The sequence below is a fragment of the Grammomys surdaster genome, unplaced genomic scaffold, assembly GCF_004785775.1.
Source record: "Grammomys surdaster isolate TR1022 unplaced genomic scaffold, NIH_TR_1.0 211, whole genome shotgun sequence".
Taxonomy (NCBI): domain Eukaryota; kingdom Metazoa; phylum Chordata; class Mammalia; order Rodentia; family Muridae; genus Grammomys; species Grammomys surdaster.
In genome coordinates this window covers 9,403,492-9,413,316 of record NW_021604656.1, presented here as the reverse complement: position 1 = coordinate 9,413,316, position 9,825 = coordinate 9,403,492, and positions in this window count along the sequence as shown.

The window sequence follows — 9,825 nt, the reverse complement described above, 5'->3', positions numbered from 1 at the left end:
GTCAGTGTGTGATGGAGAGATGGGTCAGTGTTTAAAAGTGATTTTGGTTCCCAGAACCTAAGTAAGAAGCTAGATGCCAGCCCACATTTATAATCCCAGAACTCCTACAGCAACAGTGGAAAGTCTAGCCTAGTTACATAGCACACCAGAAGCAAATAAGACCTGTCTTAACAATGTGAAGGAGAAAAAAATTTACCAAAAGTTATACTCTTGACATGATCCCTGTGAAATAGCTTTTGACAACCATGCTGAGTAAGTCAGTTAACAGTTTCAAGTCCTTTTTATTGACGGTCAAGCCAAGAGTGGGCTTGTGCCTCTGAAAAGTCTCTTGGTGGCCAAGCTCAGGAGTATAGAGTTTTTAAAGGCAAAGAACACAAAGACAATAATTACCATCAAAGTTAGATAAAAGTCAGACTAACTTTGAAATGTTCATTCCTGACAAAGCATAGTGATTATTTTAGATATTCATGCCAATTACTTTAGACTTTTTTTAAAAGTTATTTTAGTTTACTAATTATTTTGTTAGTATATCTGGACCTTGGTCAAGGCCATGGAAATCTCAAATGTGCTGTAAAAACAGATGTGATCATTGTCAGAAGGAGGATACAGGGTTGTGAATTATATGGGGCAAAATAGAATAAAATGACGTTACCTTAGTCATTTCACTCTGACCTTTACACATAAAGACGCAAGCAAAACAAATAAAAAGTAAAGAAGTCTGGAGAAATATTTCCATTGATAAAAACACTTGCTGAGGTGAACACTCCTCCACGGCTGGTGGGAGTGCAAACTCATATAACCACTGTGGAAATCAATGTGGCAGTTCCTCAGTTGATCTACTTTGAGACTCTTCTGTACCACTCTTGGCACGCACATACCCAAAGGATGCTCCATCCTCCCACATAGACACTTGCTCAACTATGTTCATAGTTGATTTACTCATAATAGGAAGAAACTGGAAACAATCTAGATGTCCCTCAACCAAAGAATGGATTTTTGAGGTAATCCAGATCTCGAAAGACAAACATTGTATTTAGTCAATTATAAGTAGATACAGCTGTTAAGTGAAGGATAATCATGCTATGGTCCCCAGACCCAGAGATGCCAGCTAACAAGAAAGGCTGCAAGGGGGATGTAGGGATCTCCCTGGGAAGAGTAGATAGAATAGACTTTGTGGGTAGATTGGAGGTAGTGGGAATGGAAACAGGAGGGACAGAGGGAGAGAGTACAGGGAGAGATGATGGGAATTGGAGGGCACTTGTTGGAGCTCTCTCTCTCTCTCTCTCTCTCTCTCTCTCTCTCTCTCTCTCTGAGTGTGTGTGTGTGTGTGTGTGTGTGTGTGTGTGTGTGAGAGAGAGAGAGAGAGAGAGAGAGAGAGAGAGGGAGAGAGAGAGAGAGAGAGAGAGACAGAGAGAGAGACAGAGACAAAGACAGAGGGACAGATAGACAGAGGTAGAGAGACAGAGATAGAGAGACAGAAGTGGAAACCTAGTCCAGGAGAAACTCCCAGGATTCTAGGAGGGTGACCCTAGCAAGGACTCCTAGCAGTGGAGAATATGGAGCCCAACCAGATCCTCTTCTGTAACTAGGTAAGGCTTCCATTGGTCTGGGACATCAACCCAACCACAAAACCTTCAATTTATAATCTGTACTGCCTGCAAGTTGTACTGGGCAATAGACCCCAGAACTTTTAGGGGTGGTCAACTGGTCTGATGTGAGGCCCATGCCTCAAAAGGGAGTCCATGTTCAACACTGTCTGGATAACCAAGAACCTGAAGCTGGATAGCCCAGAGACCTAGAATAGAAAAAAAAATCAATAAAATGATTTCTAATAATATTCTGCTAAATTTAGATTGGTGCCTAGTCCAATCATCATCAGAGAAGCTTCCTTAAGCAGCTGATGAGAACAGATGCAGAGACCCACAGCCAGACATTAGACGGAGAGACAGTCCAAATTGAAGATCTCCATCAGGTTCCTCTCCTTGGAGCTCAGCAAACCCTGAAGAAGAGAAGAAGGAATAATAGTAAGAGCCAGAGGGGTCAAAGATACCAGGAGAACACAGCCCATAGAATTAACTAAGCAGGACTTATAGGGTCTCACAGAGACTGAAGTGGGCGATCACAGAACCCACATAGGTCTTCACCAGGTCTGCTGCATATATGTTCTGGTTGTTAGCTTGGTGCTATTGCAGCATCCCTAACAGTAGAAGCTGAGGTGTCTCTAAGTCTTTCACCTGCTTTTGGGACTCCTTTTCTTCTACTGGGTTTCCTTGCTCAGCCTTGAAATGTGTTTGTACCTAGTCTTTTGTTATGCTGCATTTGGTTGGGATGTCTGGGAGACCTGTTCTTTTCTGAAGGAAAATAGAGAAGAAGTGAATCTGGGGGAAAGGGGGGTGTGGGAGGGGTGGAGTGAGGGAAACTGCTGTCAGGATGTATTGTATGCAAGAACAACAAAATAAAACATACTTGCTGTTTTCCCAGAGGACCCGAGTTTGGTTCCCAGCACTCCTATCAGGTGGCTCGCTCCCATCTGTAACTCCAGTTTGAGGAGATCCAATGCCTTGGGTTCTTGGTCTTCTTCACAGTGTCAGATATAGGTTCCATCTTATGGAGTGGACTTAAATCCAACCAGAAAGTAGGTCGATACCCCTATAGCCTTTGAGTTACTACTACACCAGTAAATCTCCAGGCAGCTCAGTGTTGCAGATCACGGGGTTTGTAGCTGGTAGACATTAGTAATTACTTCCCTCCTCTGGTAACATATAACGAAACTTCCAGTACCACACATGTGTGCCAGTAGGGGTGAAGCTTCTAGTTAGACACCATCTTGACGTTTCTCTGTCCGATGACATAAGTGTTGTCTTCAGCAATGGGGTCTTATCATGGGCTGTGAAGAGTAAACATTTTGCTTTTCCCAAGGCCATAAGCCACCTGTGTTGGGGAGTGTTTGGCCATGCATCAGAGAGGGTGCCAGCTTCAGGCGGCATGGAGACTGAAGGCTGTGCTGCATCTGTTTATCTGTTCTCAGTCTGATACCGTCGTTCCCAGGATGTGAGTGCTAAATGAGGATTTGTGGCCTTTGGCGCTGGTGACTGCATCTTTTTTGGTAGTGGTGGGGAGTTAGGTGGCGGGAAGGAATGGGGGAGCTTCTGTGTGCGCGGGACTGGGGGGATTGCTGCCCGGAGCACCAGCCGCTAGGCTCCTGGGGAAGTGCTGAAGCTGGTCGGTTTCTTCAACCTCACTCAGGATGATTTTTCTAGCTCTATCCATTGACCTTCAGATTTCATAATTTGATTTTCTTGAGTAGCTGAGTAATATTTTATTGTGTAAATGTATTCTTTTTCATATTTATCCATCAGTCGATGGACATTTAGGCTACTTCCAATGTCTGACTATTATGAGTAGAGCAGCAGTGAACACAGATGAGCAAGAATCTTCGCAATAGCATGAAGAGTCCACAGGGAATATGGCCAAGAGTAGCACAGCTGGATCTTGAGGTGAATCTATTCCCCGGCTCCCGACCCAACCCTTCTGATCTTTAAAGTCAGATACTGTGTTACATGCTATTAGTTTTAGTCAGTTTGACACCAAGTGGAGTCAGTCACCTGGGCAGAGACAACCTCAGTTCAGGAATTACCATATTCAGATTAGTTCATGAAGTATTTTCTTATTTGCTAACAGATGCAGGAGGGCCTGCTCGCCCCCCGTGGGGGGCCCCCGCCCCCCCACCGCCCCTGCATCCAAACAGCAGGCTGAGCAAGCCATGGAAAGCAAGCCAGTAAGCAGCACTCCTCCAAGATCTCAGCATCAGCTTCTGCCTCCAGGTTCCTGCTGCAAGCTCTTCTCCCAACCTCCCTTAGTGATGAACTGTAACTTGCAAGCTGAAATAAACCCTTTCCTCCCTAAGTCAGCCTTGGTCCATGTTATCACACCAACAGAGAGAGAGAGAGCAACGGAGGACTCATAGATCTTACTTCTTATATTTACACATCGTCTCACTGGCTGCCTTGTTCCTCTTAGCCCCCTCTTGAGGATCATGTGATTTCCATTACCTAGCAAGAGGAGATGGACTTGCGATTCCCTCCTTCATAGAACATACGCAGCTCCAACCGACGCACTCCATGTCCCTTCCAGAGAGAGCTTTTTCTTTCTGAAATCATTTCCAGTCATTTCCCAGGCGAGGCTAATGACTCGAGGCAGGCTCATTGTTCACATCCGACTTCAGATCTTCCTCTCTGCGTTTATACGGCCCAGGGTAGAATGCAGACAGCTCGCCTGGGTCTGTCCCTGAGGAATGTGCTCGGTAGCCTGGATGCCGGACAAATCTGGGGTCATGACCTCTTTTTACTCTCCCAGCTTTCATTAAGAGTGCCTTGGGCTAGTGTGTGCTGTTTGTAGGTCACCAGAGTTATAGTTTATCCAGCACTGCCTTTTTCTCAGGCACTGTTGTCTATTAGCCACGTTCATTCTTGCCCATACCCCTGGCGAACAATAGGTGAAGTGAAAAAACGTGAAATTTCTGAAAACACCAGAGCAGGATTAAGGAGGCTGCTTCTCTGGGGAAGGCTGCTCATAAAACACACTAGGAATATTCTAGAATGTGAAGAGCGATCTGCACCACTGGTCTGGCCTGCTGCGGTGACTATTGATCTCTCCCCTTTCTGTCACTTGTGGGTGACTTTCTGCACCCCACTCGATTGTGCAAGCTGGCTTTCTTCCTGTGGGTGCTTGTTATTTTGTACTCTGTCCCTAAGATTAAGAACAGGGGAGGAGGCAGCAAAATGGCACAGCAGGTGAGGTGCTTGATGACTCTTGAATACGATCCCCTAACCCACAGGGGACAGAAAGAACCAACTCCCGAAAGTTGTCCTCTGACCTCCCTATACATCCCAATGAATAAATAAATAAATAAATAAATAAATAAATAAATAAATAAATAATACAAGAATAGATGACTGAGTGGCAGAAATACACCCAGCTTCTGATGCTCTGATGCCTCTCCCTGTGCCCCTCCTCAAGTGCTGAGGGGCTGGCAAGAGCTGGCAAAGGGCACTATGAACCAGTCCAGTATCTCATGCCAACCTTGCTTTGGAAACCAGCTACTTTCTTCAACCCTAGCTTGCCCAAGGTGACTCAAAGATCAATTGTCTGCTTCACCTGGGCCAAGTCTGGCTTTCCCTGCTCTTCCTTCCACGTCTGTCTACACTGGACTTGGTCACTGGGTAAACTTCAAACACTGGGAACTTGACACAGTGAGCCAACTTATGCTTTGAGTACCTCTTGCCCAGACAGGAGCAAGCACTGAGCCCAATCCGTCTGTAACTGCTGAGTTTACAGATTCGTGTCTCCCTGGGGAGGACACACCCTCGATCTTGTGTCAGTTTTCCTAGCTGTGTAAATGTGTGTCCCAAGAGCACAAGCTCAAGGTGTGTGTCCCCGCCAGACTCGGTCTCTTTGGCCCGAGTGCTACCAGAACACTAATGCCTGAGGCAGCACTGATTAAAATTGTACTTGTTCAGATTGCATTCTTATTGATTTTTGTAGAAGGCGACAAAAGGGGAGCTTGCTTTCCCGCTGCTGTTTATTGAGCAGCAGGAATAGCTGTGGGGACAGAGCAGCAGAGCGGGTAGAGGCAAGTATTGGAGCTAACAGTGAAATTGCGAGTGGTAAAGACTGGATTCCCATCCCCCTGGAGATCCGCTCCTTACTTGGTCCAGAGAGAATGAGGGGCATTGCTAACAAAACATTCTAAGCATTAAGATGAGAGATAACTGAAGGTATTCCTCAATCTGGGAAGTACTAGTTTGTGTGTTTTGAATTCAAGTGAAATGCAAGTTCTAACCCTCGCTATTGCTATCAAGATTAAAAAAAAAAGCTGGGGAATTGAACGATGACAAGAAAACATTGCTGTTCAATCTCATTCATTATTAACTTACCTTTACAAAGAAAACAGGCTGAGCATGTGAACAAAACAAGACCCCCGAGTTAGAGTCATCTCCCTCATAAAGGTAGAGGAAACAGAACCTGCAGAGCCTTTGCCAGCCTGTCTTGGACTTGGCATTCATTGGTTATTCATTGTTTGCGTTTGAGTTGCGGGAGTTAAGAGCAGGTTTGGTTTATGGGGCAGGCTCCTGAGGCCATGTGGAAGGCAATGGGGGAGTCCATCTTCTGGCTAAGATGGGGTGGGTGACAGAGATGGATACTTCTTCCTACTTGAAATCTCATGACAATTAGAGGAAACATTTTTCAAGCTGGAGCTTGTAAGAAGGGGATGAGGTAGCGAAGGGCATTGTGCACAAAGATGGGAACAAGCACCAGCAGACATGGTGACCCAGTCATGAAAGCACATGAGAGAGAGAGATGAGCCGTGAAGTGTGAGGAAAGAAACCACCTGTCTCACACAGCACACCAACAAATCTCTAATATGAACAAGGAAGAAAGGAAGGAATGAACGATTCCCAACCATAGAAACTACCAACAGAAGTTTACAGATCCACAAATCTCTTTAAATAACCCTAGATATAAGTGGCCCCCAACTCTCAAAGGCACAGACTAAGTGACAGAATCATAAGACACGTCCATCCATTTGTTGTCTCCTGGAAGCACTTCTCATTGACAATGACATTCACAGACAGAGAGAAAGGACAGGATCAATTTTATCAAAATAAGCAGAAGCTTAAAACAAACCATTGCTTGAACAGACATCAGAAACTTTAGGCTATAATTAGTCAGAGGAGATAAGAAAAGCCAATACATGTTTTAAAAGGGAACAATCCATCAATAAAACATAACAGTTATAGAGGCTGAAAAGATGGCTCAGTGGTTAAGAGCACTCACTGTCTTGCAGAGGATCAGAGTTTGGTTCCCAGAACCCATATGGTGCCTCACAACCCGCTGTAATTCCAGATCTAGGGAAGTAGATGCTCTCTTCTGACCTCTGCAGGCACCAGGCACTGCATGTATGCGGTATACAAATGCACATGCAGGCAAAACATCCATACCCATAAAGTCAAAATCTTCCAAAATAGAAAAAAAATAAAAAACAAAACCAAAAAACAAAACCAACCAAACAACAACAACTTAAAAAAATCTAAAAGAAATGGATAAATTCTTAGGCATATATTATCTACCAAAATTAAATTTAAAAGTAAATAAACATCATATGCAAAAGAAGCAACGAGGCAGAAGCAGGAAAAGAGGCTCCCAAAAAAGCCAAGCCTAGGACCAGTCAGGTCTCCTGCAGAGTTCTACCAGACATCAGAGAAGAACCCAGCCATCTTCTGGTGTCCTTCACCCCTCACAGTGCTGAGGTACAGGCACAGAGCCACTGCCAGCTTTTTACATGAATCCTGGGGATTCGAACTCAGCTCCTCCACACTCCTACCCAGTGAGCCATCCTGACAGTCCTCAGTGAGCATTTTAAAGGGAGTATTTGATGGCGTGAGACTTTCTAGATGCTTCCGTGGTTGCCTCTCTCACACAGACCGCTTGCTTCTAAAGCACGACTGTCTCTTTGCTTCCTGCACACACCCTCTCCCTCCTGTGCAGGGTCTCCCCTGCCACATCTGTGCTGTCTGTCACTCTGACGGTTTGTCTGGTAAGCTGACAGGTGTCATACATTGTTAGGTAAGAGTCCTGGAGCTTGAAACAAGAAGTGACACAAGTCTCGTTTACTTAGCACTGGTGACTTTTCCTGCAGAAACCAGGGGAAGGACATGCATTTGTTGCAATGACTTTGGACTTTCTTGTAAATTCTTGGAGGAAATGGATGTGTGTCTCTTTCCCTGGCTGTGCACAGGGAATGTGGTTTGACCCATTGCACTGTGATTTCTGCCTCAAGGAAGTCAGAAAGATGCACGTGACTGTCCAGCAGCTTTGTGGATCAGAAGATTGATGGAGACCAAGAAATGGCCTTGGACTGACTCAACTTTGTTTTCAACTTTTCACAAACCCCACAAGATCCAGAACATTCATTTTCTTTCCAGTTAGTTCTTAGTTACTTAAATAAACTAACACTGAGAATTTACTGAAGCGTCTTTCAACAGGATCAGATGCCCTATGCGGCTTTCTTTGAATTGGACTTCTAAAAGTAAAGACAGATTTCCCCCCAGTTCCCCAAAATAGAAAATTCTCTTAAACCTTAACCTATTTTTTAAAATCCATTTTGAAAATATAAATAGAGTTGTCTCTTAAAGTTTTGCTAGTTTGAAACTCACAATCAATGCTTGAGTGATAACACATGCACAGACACATGTCACCGAGCTTGGGGTCAGGGAGCCCCTCAGGGAGTTGTAGAATCCATTGAAATGGGAAGAACATTGCTTAGGTGGCTTACAACCACTCCAATAGAGGTGCGTGTGTGTGTGTGTGTGTGTGTGTGTGTGTGTGTGCACGTGTGTGTTACTGTCTATAGCTATGTTCATTCCAGGCGAGTATCATGGCCATCATAAGATAAGCAGAACAGTAACAGACATTTATTACTCTCTGTTCACAATCAAGCTGCTTGAGGATCTGCCTCTTCAGCGGTAGCTTCTGCGCTGCCTACACACGGCCCCCTTTCCACTGTATCCTCACATGCTGAAGGAAATGCCCTTGCCGTATTCCTTTCTCTTGTAAAGACTCCCACCGGTGTATGTGTCTGAACCCTCCATTACCCAGCTGGTGATGCTGTGCCTTCTAGTTGGAGAATCTTAGGGATTTTGAGCCCAGTGACAGGAGTGGGTTACTGGGGTCAGGCCTTGAAGATACGGCCTTCTTCCTCTCTGCTTCCCGATCGAGCCACCAGAATGCAATAAACCGCAGCACAAGCCTCTGCTACCAGGGATGGAGACAACCTACCTGCCAGAGCTTTGCTGCCACAGTGGAGTGATAGTCTCCTAAACACTGAGCCAGTTCCCCTCTCCCACCTAGTTGCTCAGGTGAGCATTTGTCACAGAGACAGAAATGAGAATAGTATTCACTGTAGACACATATGTCATAACGGGGGATTTCAGACTCAACTTTAACTATACCCCTCCCTACGCCATCATATTGGGAGTTGAGTCTCCAACACACAAATTACAAGGAGTAGGGGATATCTATTTAGTCTACGACATTCCGTCCTCGTCACCACCAAATTCATGTGCTTGAAAGCCCGAAGGCTTCCCATCTATTCCAACAGCTTCAGAAGCCCTAGTTAATTCCTGTGTGGACGCCTGGACAGTTAGAAACTTTGAAGTTTCAAGTTCTGTGTTTCACCTAAATCAGACTCTAGGTGAGACTCTAGGCATAACTCATTCCTATGGTGACAGCTCCAGCGCTGCCATGGTACTGAGGTTAGGTGTAGGCCTGGAGGATTAAAGGAAGACACAGACTAGGGTCACTCATTATGAGAGAATGCCAAAGCCTTTACTGAGCAGGTTCAATATATACACCAAGCCAGGAAAGGAAAAACACAAACAGGAGCTCAACTGGGGGGCAATGAGCTATCAAGTGTAAATTCCATTCCTGGGGCACTATGCCTACATCAGGATGTTTTGATCTTAGAAAAACAGCAGAATGTTACTTGTCAGACAGCAGCACACAGAAAGTCTCAGCCAGGGCATGGCAGCCCTTTGGGGTCCTACACTATGGCAACTTTTTTTCCAGCTATGAACTCTTGAAATAAGATGAGTTACATGTTTTTTTTGGCTTATAATGGTGGGCAAGGTTTTACATAGACACTCCTGATTAGAAGGCAGAAACAAAAAAAGGAGGGAAGGGGTTAACTGGTCCAAACCACGCCCATTCCCATCAGATCATAACACTCATGAGCAGTTCACTTCGGCTTTATGTTTTGCCTTCTGG